The sequence below is a fragment of the Chiroxiphia lanceolata genome, chromosome Z (assembly GCF_009829145.1).
Source record: "Chiroxiphia lanceolata isolate bChiLan1 chromosome Z, bChiLan1.pri, whole genome shotgun sequence".
NCBI lineage: Eukaryota > Metazoa > Chordata > Aves > Passeriformes > Pipridae > Chiroxiphia > Chiroxiphia lanceolata.
Window position 1 is genome coordinate 59,727,081 of NC_045671.1, and position 15,082 is coordinate 59,742,162.

Sequence of the window (15,082 nt, forward strand, 5' to 3'; positions counted from 1 at the left end):
GATAGAATTATCTGACGAGGTTGAATTATATCCACTGGAACATGATAGTAGGAAAACTTGCAATTTCTATTTTTCAAGACAGCACTGACTTCCTAATTTAAGGTTCTCTGAAGCACATTACAGTCGGTCTCTATTATATCTAACTAGACCTGACAACTGTAGCACTAAAGATACCCACATACATTAGTCACTAGGGCTTTTGTGTGTAAGGCCAATTTTCAAGCAATCAGAAGTTTAACAGAACAGATGTCTGAATTTCTGTGGTATATTGAAGATCATAGGTGTTATTCGCCAAGGAGTTACAAGTCATATCTCACCCATTTTTACCAGTTTTACTTGTAAATTGCTGTAGTCAATTTAGAGTGCCCACCCTCTCCCCCTCCAAAGGAAAATCCTCTTCATAAAAATACAGAAGATTTTTCTGTTTACTGTGTTATTACACAAGGAGAAATTGTGCTACTACAAAAAGAGAAGGCTTTGAGATAATGTAATTGCATCCCTTCAGTACCTGAAGGGAGTCTACTAGACAGATGGATAGGGATTATTTACAGTAGGATATAATGACAGAACAAGGGAGGAATGACTTCAGACTGAAAGAGTGTAGGTTTAGATTTGATATTAGAAAAAAATTCTTTACTGTGATGTTGGTGAGGCACTGGAACATCTTGCCTAGAGGAGTTGTGGATGCCTCATCCCTGAAAGTGATCAAGGCCAGCTTGGATGGAGCTCTGAGCAACTTGGTCTAGGGAAAGGTGTCTCTGTGCCTGGCAGAGGAGTTGGAACTAAGTGATCTGAAAGGTCCCTTCCAACCCAAACCATTATATGATTATATGATTCTATAAAACTTAAATATCATGATAAAAATTCATGAAGCCCCATGACCAGAGAAGTTAAAACAGCAAAACAAAAGTCCAGTTCTACTTGAATAAAGTGTAGGTCTGGAAGATCAATTTCAATGTAAAAATAGTAGGCAAAAATGTAAACTACCATAAACAGCATACAGATGCTACAAGGACTTCTGCGAGGATTACTTTTTCTAATACAATAACCCAGCTGATGCATAATGGTGGGATCACATCATGTTTCATGGACTTCTCATTTTATGTGGATGAGCAAGTTTGAGCTGGCTTCCCACCAAGTCTCCAAATGCTCAGTGAAAGCCGCTCCCCTTCCTCCGCCTTCAGGCAAAGAGAGGAAAGGAAAAAATAATTATAGAAACTGAGAGAAACCAAAATCAACCAGATTACATAAAAAATATATATTTACAATCATATATATACAATTTGAATGTATTATGCACAATAGGGAGCTCCCATGGGGGGAAAAAGGGAAAAGGAAGGGGGAAACGGATAAAAAACTAAAACCAACTATCCTCCAAATATACCTGTTAATAGAGAGCTAGCGAATAAGTACAAAAAACGGATTAAATACTTCCCTGAACGGGACAGCAGAACTAACTCCCACGCCTCCCGAATGGGACGGAGATAACAGCAGGTCGGAGCAGGCAGGCTTTGGCCTGTACAAGCAAAACTGTCTGCGAGAGGGACCTGTCATCTTCAGCCACTGGAAGATCGAAGAGACCGAAGGCCTCTTATCTGTGCCTTTTGTATGTTGTGTTATGGAAATGGATGATATGCAATACTTCCTTAGTTTTCTGACCCTGTTGCTAAGGAAGGCCTAAAAAATCCAAAAAACTAACCCGCTACAGTGGATAATATACAATTTTAAACACACAGGCACTACAGTCCCAATAAGTTATCAAAATCCTATATGTAATGTATCCTAATACCTATATATAAGATATCCTAATACTTTTACGTATAAGTCTTAATACCCATATCAGGAATCCTAATAAGACAGAAAAACTTGCTAGAATCTGTCTTGTCTTGGTTTAAAGATTGCTCTTCTGCTGCCCTGGTGAGGCAGGGATGGTTTCTGGCAGTGGGTGAGACCCTGGAACAACTTTTACCCACAGCAAAACTCCCGCACCCTTGAACTCCTGGCACTGGGAGGGTGGGGTAGCCCCCTTTACATGACATAAAGGTGTATTCATCGCTATAACTCCCTTTTGCTGGCTTGTAACGATAATATGTCTATACTGGCATCTTGTATGAAAAAATGTTCAATATTGTTAATAGCAGTTAAAACAATCTTTGACCACAGTTGCATTCAGTGCTGAATTTAATCTGATCACATTAAACTGCAGCTTTTCTAACAAAGAAGAACACTTTTGTGTGCATTATTACATTATCTCTGAGCCATGGTTTGTAAAAATAGAATGGAAAAAAGAGCCATAGTCCCAGGCTATACACCCTCTGAAGTTCAAATCAGAAAAGAAAGCCGAAATTAGCAGCTGACTTTACCATATGCCAGCTGATGACTTCAGGCTTGGAACAGTTTTGGAATATTACTAGCAGTAGCCAGCTTAAACCTTCTAGCAAAATTTTAATACACCCCCCGCTCTTTCTGTATTGTACAAAACCTCTTGTTTCAAAAGCAAACATTTATAAATCAACATTTGTATATTAACAGAGGAAAATCTTAATTTACAACATGTAATATTAACAAATAAGGAAAACTATCAGTAGAGTCTTCATACGTTAGTCAAATTTACTCCATATGAATTGTAGAAGCCTTAAATGTTGAATTAGCAATGAGTAACTCTCTAATGATTATGATATGTTGCAAACTACCTAATGAATATTAATGTGTGAAATAGTTCACTTGAGATGTTCTGAAAATCAATGGAAACTGTGGTACCTCAATGAGTTTCAGATTACTGTTTTCTAGAAATATGGATCTACTAGGAGGAAATCACATTTTTAAAATAACAGGGTTTTTTTTTAGCCATCTACATGCTTTATGAATGTTCTGGTCCTGCAGGGCTCCCTTGGGAAGGGCATGGGGCGGGGTGGTGGTACCAAAAAGGAGTACCACTGGATAAGCTGAAAGCATTCAAGATCACACCATACTCACCCCACAGAACACAGCTAGTGGGAAGCTGCTCCCTTCCCCTGACCCTCATCCAACTCACTGAAACACTATGCACATTTTCCCTTCCCTAGGGTGCTTGACTAATTAAACTGTGAAACTTGCAACAGGGTTGAGCTTGTCATGTCCAAAAGTGGTCACACACTCACCACTCTGTCTACAGGAGAAAAGAGCACTGCTACAGGAACTAATTAGCAGCAGTCATATTAAAAAGTCATCTGATGATAGCTTATAACATCATTACCCACTTAAAATAGAAGAACTGTCCATCCAGCTTCTCCAAACACCTCAAAATGGGAATACTTCAGCATTCCCAGGGGTTCATTTAGTTGCTGCTCAGCACAGGCAGTGAGGTCAGGATGCTTGAAGGCCAGTACTCAGCACAAGGCCGTCTCACTTACTATCATCCTTCTAATCTTGAAAAAGACATCAACAGGTTTTTTAATGGGAATTGCCAACCCCATTTTACACAGCTATTTTTAAGCTGTTCCATTTGTTCCAAACAAAAATGTGTTCACTTTGTCACCTTTATAAACTAAGGATGGCAGAGGTAGTCTGTGCTTGAAGTGCTCAAGTTTTATTGTTTGCTTCAGAGGAACTCCTCCAAATATACAGATGCTTTATTCCTCCTTCTTAAGCATGTGTTCAAGATTATGTGTTGTGTTATGATCATTACCCCAATTTTTCAAAATCACAATTCTCAAGAATAATATTTAGAAATGGGCCTTTTAAACTATTCTGAGAGGATTTTTCCCCAAACACAGCATCATTTTTATCAAGCACCATTGTAAGTATTACAGAAAGGCTAACAAATGCACACACTCTATCTTGTGGTCTAAGGAAATGCTGAACCTACTGATAGATGTAGTAACAAATCCAGCTTTAAGTCAGTGGAACATACCAAATAATCGTGTTAAACTTCTTGTTTATTCTGGTAGGCAATAATAGGATTTAAACACAGAGTGCTGCTGAAACTGTGAAACACACTTCAGTGCCAGGGGAAGAAAACGTCATTACTATTCAAAGCAAATCATAGGAGATTATTTAATTAGGATCACTTCATCCTGTCAGCAAATAAAAAAAACCTGTGTCTGTTTCCTCCTGCCTTACTTCTTTCTGCTTCCTACCATCAATGTTCTCCCATCATATGCTTTCACAACACCTACTTTACACTTATTAGCCATTTCTAAGCTTCTTCTAAATGAAATAGGGGGCAATCATTTCTGATCATATCTTCTGGAAATAGTTTCCTTGTTAGTGTTTTATCTTGCTTTCTCTTCCTTCCGCTCTTTTCTATGGTCAATTATCTTGTTTTCTGCCCTTATTTCTTTTTCTGATCACAACATTTTACAACCTTATTCTCAAGCCTATATTCCACACTGTTAAGATCTTATTATGCATTCATACTGCAGATACAGGAGCTCTTCAGTGCAGGCATTATGTCTTAGCCATTACAGTAAATTCAGTGCCTATTTCTCTGCACCTTTTGTCTTGTAAAGCTTTGTCTTAAAATGGAAGTAAATCTTCATAGGTTATTTATACCTTAATGTCTTATGAATAACGCAATAACTAATTACTTTGCCAAAGCAGGTAAAGTATTTACAAGAGTATCAGATATATGTTATTACAGCTAAAGCTGTAACGATTATCAGAAAATACTCACTGGACCTTCAAAGGCATATTATCTCAGTACACAGACATAGGATTCCCATAAGTCTTTTCATTTCTGCCTCATTATAACTATTTGTTTTTCTCTTATTCTTTTGCTTTCAAGCTTAAGTTCTGATCAGTTCTGAGTAGTTGCTTTCATAATACTCTTTTCTCTGCTATTCTTCAGTAGAAAGGAAAAGAAATAATCTCAGAGGCCAAAATTCCTTTTCATGTTTCCTACATTATGGAATCAAAAAGACGATTGCTTTGGTATGTATGAGCACCTTGTGCATCTGGGTTGAAGAAACGACAGAATTTGGGTTGGGGAGAAAAAGGCAGAATCAAGTTTTGTGCAGTTTTACTAAAATATTCAGTATGATTTTACCCAAAGATTGTTTTTTCATAAACATTTCAGTAACAGCACAATCCCTACAGCCAGTCAGAACCATTATTTCTAGGTACAGGATCTACGTACAGGAAACGGATATACTGTAACTTATCTTAATAATATGTACTGTTATGTGCATGACATCCAAGAACCACCTGAAAGGGTGACTGAAATAAACATACCAATGTAAATATTCTTTGAAGCAAAAAAGAAAAATAGGAATGTAAGCATTCTTTATAAATTGGAGGAATTTATTATATAAAAGTGAAAAAAAAATTATAAGTCTTGGGTTCAAGTCTAGAGTTTTCTTGATTAATTTTTATCTTACTGATATAGAGTGGGGGCTCATGCTTCCAAAAATATATTAGGAAAAATGTAAATAATATTAATAAATTAGAGAAATGCTGTGCTATTTTTAAAAAATAAGTTGTTACACTATTTTCATGTAATAATTTTTTTCTCAAAATACCACATAATAACATAACTGAAGTTAGTTTGCGAAACGTGTTGGGGTTGTGGCTGTGTTTTGCAATACTGCATCTTAGGTCTACTATGTCAGTGAGTGGCACAGGCCTTTATGGCCAAGATAAAAGTATTGTTCAGGTTTATATAAGCAAAAATCCTTATTCACTGAGAATAAGTCTCTTTGAACAAAACCTGTCAACAAATGGAGAAGTGGCCTGAACCATCAAGATAAGGAGACAGAAGACTCTCTTATGGTTCTTTATAAATACAGAGTGAGCAAGATCAGTTATGTGATTTAAACATTCCCTCACTGTTGCACACACTCTCTCACAGGCTTTGCAAGAAATGCGATCCAAATGGAGAGCAGATATGGAGTAGGGTGGATTCATGGCTAGGCTTCGCGAACGAAGATTTGGAAGGCTCTATCCACATTTGTTACATGCACGCTGGTGGCTTATGAGGCCAATAAGTGACAGACATATTCGATTGCAAAAGGCACAGCAGAAAGACTCCTTAGATGGTGTATTCTGCAAGACACGGTTCTTTCTGCGTTGCCTTTTTTCCTCGAGAGTGATCCTGCGTGTGTTCTCGAAGGAGACAGCTACATTATAGATGGTGTGTCTCCAGACCTCCCGATTTGAGGCCAGAGTAGACCAGTGATGATGATCAATATGGCCAAGGCTGAGATGTTGTTTCAGGGAGTCCTTGTATCTTTTCTTCGGGGCTCCTCTCATGCGGCAGCTGGAAGCAAGTTCATCATAAAGCAGGATCTTAGGGAGGCGGTGGTCCTTCATCCTTGAGATGTGCCCTGCCCATCGCAGCTGCGTTCTCAGCAACATGGCCTCAATACTAGTGACTGCTGCTTGCTCTAGTACAGATGTATTGGTCACATAATCTGACCAGTGGATGTTAAGGATTGTACGGAGGCAGCGTTGATGGAAGCGTTCTAGGAGACGCAGGTGGTGGTGGTAGATGACCCATGATTCGGAACTATGTAAGAGAGTAGACTTTGTAAACACTGGTCTTGGTGCTTTTCTTCAAGTGTTTATTACGCCATACTCTTTTGTGGAGTTTTCCAAAAGCACTGTATGCCTTAGCTAACCTGTTGTCTCTCTCTCCATTAATCTTACCATCCGAGGAGATGAGGCTACCAAGGTAATTAAACCGTTGGACTGATTTGAGCTCTGGTTGGCCAATGGTGATATGGGGATGATGGGGGACTTCCTGAGGTGCAGGTTGATGGAGGACCTCTGCCTTCTTTAAGCTGGCTTCCAGCCCAAAGAGCTCAGCAGCATCTGCAAAGCAGGATGTTAAACGCTGCAGGGCTGCTTCTGTGTGGGCAACAAGGGCGGCGTCATCAGCATAAAGCAGCTCCCGGACAAGATGGTTTAAGGTCTTGGTGTGGACCTTCAGACGCCTTAGATTGAATAGACTTCCATCAGTACGGTATCGAATGTAGATACCGTCCTGATCACCGAGGTCTGCTGTGGCCCTTTGGAGCATCATGCTAAAGAAGACGGTGAATAGGGTAGGAGCGAGAACGCAGCCTTTTTTCACAACATTCTTAATTAAAAAGGGCTCAGAAAGTGTGTTACCATAACTGACTTGGCCGTGCTGATCATCATGGAGTGAGATGATCATTTTAAGGAACTTGGGGGGACAACCTAAACGTTCCAAAATCTGCCACAGACCTTTTCTGCTCACAGTATCAAAAGCCTTGGTGAGGTCGACAAAGGTTACATAGAGACCTTTGTTCTGTTCCCTACACTTCTCTTGCAGTTGTCTGAGGACAAATACCATGTCTGTGGTGCTCCTGTTGGCTCTGAAACCACACTGACTTTCAGGTAGAATTCCTTCTGCTATAGTGAGTATTAGTCTGTTCAAGAGTACTCTTACCAGGATTTTGCCAGCAATGGAGAGCAGAGTAATACCACGGTAGTTTGAGCAATCTGATTTAATACCTTTCTTCTTATACAAGGTGATAATGACAGCATCATGAAGGTCTGATGGTAGTTCACCGAGCTCCCAACAGCGCACCACAAACTCATGAAATTTGGTGTGTAGTGCAAGGCCCCCATGTTTCCAGACTTCGGGTGGAATTCCATCAACCCCCGCTGCCTTGCCGATTTTCACCTGCTGTATGGCCTTAAGGGTTTCTCCTAAAGTGGGGGCAGTATCCAATTCATACTTTACTGGTTGTTGTGTGATGGACTGAATTGTTGAATCTTGGACTACACGGTTGGTACTGAAAAGAGTCTGAAAGTGTTCAGACCATCGATTCAGAATGGAGGCTTTGTCTGTTAGAAGGGTTTGACCATCAGCGCTGAGTAGAGGGTTTTGCACCTGGTATGTAGGCCCGTATGCTGTTTTCAAGGCCTCATAGAAACCTTTGTGATCACCTGTATCTGCGCATAATTGAGTTTTTTCAGCTAGATTGATCCACCACTTGTTCTGGATGTCACGGAGTTTCTGTTGGAGCTTGCTGCATGCGAGACGAAAGGCTGTTTTTCTTGTGTGACAGGACGGCAGTGCAAGGTGTGCTTGGTGGGCGGTTCTCTTCTTCCTCAACAAGTCTTGGATTTCTTGGTTGTTTTTGTCAAACCAGTCCTTGTTCTTCTTGAGGGAGAACCCTAAGGATTCTTCAGAGGATTGCAGGATGCTGTCTTTAATATGGTGCCAGATTGTTTCAGGAGAGGAATCTGCAGAAGCTGTGGGAATGTTTTCGAGCCTAGTTTGAAGGTTTACCTGGAAACTGTCTCTTACTGTGGCTGATTGGAGATTGTTAACTTGGAGTCTTCTCCTTGGGGTACTGCCCCTTTTTGGTTTGAATTTGAGCTTAAAATTGAGTTTACAGCGCACAAGCCGATGGTCTGTTTGGCATTCTGCGCTGGGCATCACACGGGTATGGTGGACATCGTGGGCATCTCTCTGTTGCACCAAGACATAATCAATGAGGTGCCAATGCTTAGAACGGGGGTGCATCCAGGTTGTCTCCAGACTATCTTTCTGCTGATAGTGTTAGTGACGATGAGTTGTTGCTCTGCACAGAATTCTAGCAGAAGTCGACCACTATCATTGCAGTTTCCAACACCATGCTTGCTTAATACTCCTTTCCAGGCTTCAAAATTCTTGCCTACTCTGGTGTTGAAATCACCAAGGATAATGATCTTATTGTCTGCAGGAACCTTTTGGGTAAGGAGGCGCAGGTCAGTGTAAAATTTATCTTTTTCAGCAGGGTCAGCTTGGAGAGTTGGGGCATATATACTAAAGATGACAACATGTTGCTTGTTGTTTAGTGGAAGGCGTAGGGAGATAATGCGGTCAGAGTGACCTGCTGGCAGATTTTTGAGTTTAGGAACAATGGAGTTTTTGATCATGAAGCCGACTCCTGAGAGGTGTTTTTCGGTTCTGGGCTTGCCTGACCAAAAAAGTGTGTAACCGGCACCATGTTCTCTGAGGCTGCCTTCTTCATGAAGGCGAACTTCACTGAGAGCGGCAATGTCGATGTTGAGACGAGCCAGCTCATGGGCAATTAGGGTAGACCGACGCTCAGGACGTCCGCTATCCGCAGAATCGAGCATGGTTCTGATATTCCAACATGCTAGAGTTAATTTAGGTACACCTTTGGAGGCAGGTGCATGCCTTTGTCTTTTGATCTTTGTGCGACCACATTGGAAGAAGATGCCCGTTGGCCTACGGTTAACCAACCGGGTGAAAGTGGAGATGAGCTTTGTTTAGGCCACCTTTTCTAGGCCCCTCTCCGAGTGGAGCAAGCAGTGCTGTCCTTGAAAAGGCTGCTTGGTCATTCAGGGTGCTGCCCCAAGAGACTGTCATCTCCGGTCAGTCTCAAATGACCAATATCCTGAACCGCCTGCATGCAGGGTTGGGTCTGCGGCTCCCAGTGCACCTTTCACCTGCCGTTTCGACCCTCGCCCATCGCTACAGGACTTTTTGCATGTGGGTAAAACCTTCAAGCCTGCGCAATGGATTTTTTAGGTGAGACACAGTGTGTGTGGAACTGAACCCACCCTTTAATCCTGAGGTTCATCTGCCAGGGCCGAGCGAGCTTGGACGGTGGCAGTGAGGTCCTCAGGACGTAGGTTTGATTAGAGTGACCTTCTCTTAGATGGATGGCTTTACAGGGCTAAGCGAGCTCCATCTGCCCGGGTTTGGGATTGGAGTTGTCCTTCTCCTAGGATGACTGCCAGGAGGCTAATGAGCTCATCCTGCCCAAGAATATATTAAATCTGGTCCTACGGTTTTGATCTGTCTGGCATGGGCGACCCTACTGGAGGCATGTACCATATAGCTTGCAACCACACAGGGGTACAGAGACTATGTTCCTATTAGAATGCTTTGGGCAAGTCTTTCATTTCCTGCTTTATTATCACCTACCTATAAACAAACTGAAGGAGGTACCCAGGGACAACCCTTTGTCCTGTCCACCGTTTCAGGATGTAACAGAGCAAAGCAAGTATATCCAGAACATGCCGAACCTGGGCAGTAGCCACAGGAGAACCAAAACCAGACAGACAGAACAAACAAAGCAAACATTCTGACCCCAGTACCCATCCAGGTGGGGGTGCCTTTTATTGGCCCCAGCCTGGTGGGGCCCCCCATTATTCTAAAAGAACCCACTATCCACCCTGACCTTATCCTTCCCCCACTGTGTTTCCACATATCTTCAGGCACACTACTCACCTGCGACATTTCATATGGGATTGTGCCGCTCTCCCTCCTGCTGGTCGGCGGACCCCCCTGGCCTGCTTGACACACTACGTTAATCCTTCCCCCCACCCAATCCCTCCCCTCCCAAACCTGGAACGCCAAACCTCTGTGTGCTCCGAAGATTCCTTCTCCTCTTTCATGGAGGGGCAGTATCTGCCGGCAAGGCTCCCCTTGTCTCTCCTTTCTCCTGCAACGGTCGCGCCTGGGGGCACAACTGCCCACACTCTGCGCGCGCAGCACGGGAAAGGCTCCCGGCAGCCCGGGGGACCCGGCCACAAGGCACCAGTAGGGTGGATACTGGGCAGATAAATATATTGCAGACTGGGACACTTTTGGAAAACTCAGAACACAGATAAAGGTTAAAGGCCTAAATTACAATACTCAGTGCAGAAGCCTGGTATGAGGCTGAATTTTTGCAATATTTTTCTATCCATAACAGGCTGGAGCTCATAGTGAGGAAGTGAGTGAGTGGTTGCTTGTATTTAGTTGATGGCTGGGGTTACACCACGACAAACTGTTCCAAGAACACCAACATTTAAATACTCCTGTATTTTGGTTTGCCAACTGGTTATTGCAGAAAAATACACTATTTAATATCAGTTTAATCTAGGGGGAGAAAACACACTTTTTGTAGGTTATGCCGATTTTCACCTAGTTAGGGCTTGGCTAAGCACTAGGTTATTGCAGTGCTTGAGTAAAAAGTCATGAAAGATCATAACTTCTTGAGTAACCTCTACAATGGTTACCTCACCTCCAAGATCAGTATTGTGCATACCTGTAGTCAGAGAGCCTCCAGGGAGTGCACTAGGCCTGTGATTTCTGATTTGCACATAAAATAAGAGAACAAAATTTTTGGATGACAGCAGTAGTGCTCAGAAGTAATTTTACATGCAAGGAGACCTGTTCAAGAAGTCAAGATCATCTTCTTGAGCACAAATAGTAGGAACAGTTAGATATATTTCTCAGTTAGACATATTTCATTTTTGGCTTTAATTTATTTTGCTCTGACACTTTGTTCCAGGAATCTTGCCAGTGTCCCAAGGATGCTTGAAGAGAATACATCTTTTCTGTCAGTCCTTGCCAGTCTGTACCTCTTCTTTTCCATAGCACCCTGAACAATTGAGGAGCGCAAATCCCTTCAGGGAAGTTCCTCCTCCTGCCTCCTAGGAGTAGGGGAAAGGATGGTCAATTCTTGCATTGTTTGTGCCAACATTTCTTTGAAATTCAGTGCATTCTCACTTTTCTGTCATAGTATTTGGTGTCAACAAATTAAAAGGTATCAGGGTATGTATAAAGAAAATCTAATTTCAATATCTAGAGCACAATCTGAAATTTTGTGGAAACGCTAGCAGGAAAAAGTCTAGCTGTGAAATAAGTTTTCAAATGGATATGAGTCTTATAAAAGAGATCAGTGATAGCTGCTTGCTCTTCACTCAGCAATGTGAAGGTATTGTTTAATTATGGATCAAGTTCAGCCTTTAGCTTCTTGACCAGTGTCAATTATTCTTTCCATTTTCTTCTGTGGGATCATGCTGAGCAGGGGTGATGCACAGATAAAATTTGATATTATTCAACTCTGTATTCTCTAGAGAGCATAAAAAGGCTATAAAAGGAAGGAAGAGGAAATAAAAAAAATCCTTGAAGGGCTTTGAATGAAGAAAAAAGAATAGCAAGAACTCGGTCTAAAACAATAACGTACAACTCTCTTGAGGCAAGAGATCTGAGAAACATGGACAATATCCAGTCTTCTTAGGTACCTAAATTAAAAAATATAGAATTCTTTGATCAAAATATATAAAACAGAGCTTTTGTAATTCTAATGCTTTTATTGTTGACCCAAAGCAGTTTGCATCTGAATAAACCATTTTTAATTCTTTTTTGTTGGTGGTGGTTTTTGGGGTTTTTATGGACGGTGTAACCTGAAGGGCAGGCTGTGTAGCTTATTTTGCTCTGAGATGGTTATTCAGCACAAGAAAGCAACTTGTCACATACGAGGCATTTGGAACATTGTTAGTCCTTGGAGTGCTGAAGGGATAGGGAAAACAAGGAGAATTTGCAACGTAAAACCATATTTCTTAAACAAAATTTTAACAACAAAATTTTAAACAACATTTTTAAACAAAATGTTTTAGTAATTGTTGCTGTGGTTTCAAAGCATTGCATTTATTGTCAGTTCAGGAAATCAATATGGTATATCCAGATCACTCCTGTGAACAGCATCTTCTGGATAGAGACAGGGCAAGAGCTAAAATTGATACTATGCACTTATCTCTGAACTTCACTGAATTTCCCTGCATTACATTCAGTGCTTGTTTCTTCCGTGAGAATGTGGTTCAGCATGATTTCACTAGATGTGTTGACTTCCTGTGAGATAAAATATTTTTAATAATGCTTTACTCCAGATATATTTTAATTACTATAAGTGCAAGAAAAGAACAAATTAGCAACAGCTTCTGTATTTTAACCACAAGTAAGTAGTACCTTTATAGACTTGAACCAAAGCCAGTAAGACTTGATTAAGACTGTCAGCTTGGCCTGAACAATTGACAACACTGTACTGAGAGCAACTGAGTAAAACCTGAGTATAGGTCACTAAAGCTGCTAAGCAGATATATCTAGTGATATGTCTTGCATAGTTCATATACCATTTTGTCCTCCTGAAAATAATTGGTGGTAAACAAAAATAGCAGCCTAGACTAATAAAACACGAGTTTCTACCTATACAGGGCAGCAGGAACTGTGTCTTTTCTATTGCATTTGTGTGCTATTCTTTAGCCCACTGTGTGGTTGTATTATGTTGAAAACTCCTGAGAGTTTAGATGAAAACATGGCCAAAATGTCCTGCATCCACTGTGCAGTGTACACAGTCATGATAACGAACTCGTTAGTAAAATAAGAATTCATAATTACAGTGATTACCACAGTATAACAGTCAGTGATGCAAATCTTGAGAAAAGGACCAATATTTTAAACATGAGATGGCATGATGCATGACATAAGGAAGCTTAAAAATCTACTCTGAACAGCAAGCTCTACCTTCATCTGTAGCCTCTGTCAAGCCACAGTGTAAACATGAAGATACCACTGGAGCCTAAGAAAGTAGAAATGACTGCTGGAATTCCTGCCTTCAGTTTCAAAATGTAAAATTCCAGAGATGTTCTTCATGGCTGTATATTTTTTCACTAACAACCCATTGTATACTTTGCAAGTCACTCAAAATGTTTTGGTTACTTGAGGAGGACTATATCTTACTTTGTTGTCAACAACAGCAACAATTCCACAAGGGTTTTTTTCTGTTTTGTTATCACATCAAAAAGTGTGACTAATCCAGTCTAACAAATACGAGCGTAGTAGAGGTAAATCCTGAGGCAAAATTTTCACTGCAATGTATAAATTACTTCTCCAACATCCTTATTTTGGGGTGGCTCTGACTGATGTAGTTACAACTCACTTTCTCTACCTATCTACCACCCAACATAGACCAGCTGTTGTGAAATGCATGTAGCTTAGACTATTGACAAACAGGTCAGTTATTTCTTATGCAAAACTCAGTCGTCTGAGGAGAAGTGCATGAGTGGAGATGGTTCTTGCTGGAAGCTCAAATGTCTGAGTAAATGTCACAACTTTCTCTGTAGAGATGTAATTAGTCATCTTAACATTTCAAAGATGGGAGCTAGTTCAATTTTTTTGCCATCCTAACATGCATACATTTGCTAAATTTATTGCCACTTAGGGTATATCTGTTCCACAATCCAAAGGGTGACTGCTGATGAGTCAGACATATTTAACTTATCTTTTAGAGGAAAGAAAGATGACAAACGTGACATCAATCTTTAAAGGTGCTTCAAAGGTAATCCTGAAAATTATGTAATTGAAAGTCAAACTTCAGATCACCAGAATTTGTTTCCAGAAAGCTGACAAAAAGGAACTATTGATCACTGGAATCAATATGACATGTTGGGAAATAAATTATTACTTTTGTAGCTGGAAATCATCACCAGTATAACCACTAGATTTGTCAGAGTAAATCACCTCATACATATGAGTAAGCATGAGATAGTTAATACATGTAGTTGAAGTTTTAAATAAGCTTTCAGTCTTGATCCTTATCAAAGGTCAGTTCCAGAGGTGTTACAGGATAGAAGACAAGCCTAAGAAATAAAAATTTATAAAAAATAGGAAATAAAATATAGAAACAAATGGTCATTTTTTTCGAGGCAGAGGATATCAGACAAGTTTGCTACTGAGATCTATGCATTTTACATATGTATAAATAACCAGGAAAAGAAGACAGACAGGTGATAGACCTTCCTGACATTAGAGGCATGAAATGTATACCATGCAAAAAGAAAAAACTTGCCAGATGCTTTATCTTGAAAATAATACGACTGAGGGGGTATAAATGCAGTTAGTAAAATTACAAATATGGAATAATTCCAACAAAATTATTGAGAAGTAAGTTTGACAATCATCCAAACAAGAATACAGTCACTTCTCAGCATTCCAAGGAACATATTCAAGTTTTGCCTCCAAAAGCAAGGTCCTCATGTGCAGATTCAATCAAAATTGCAATTAAATTCTCCTTAGCTGAGGGACACAGAAAGAAAATCTAGAATTTTTTTCACCTGATTAAGTATATGAAAGAAGTTACAACCACCATGGGGAGTGCTGCAAGCACCTCTGCGATTTCCCCTTGGTCTTAAAAGAGTAACATTGGCAAAATACACTTATAGGGACTGGCTGCATCAGCACTTCTCCCCAGTAGTTATCTCTGCATCCTGCCCCATACTTTTACAGACCAAGGACAGATATGTGCTTTGAGAGACTGCCTGCTAGCTGGGCTGACACACATTCGGCATT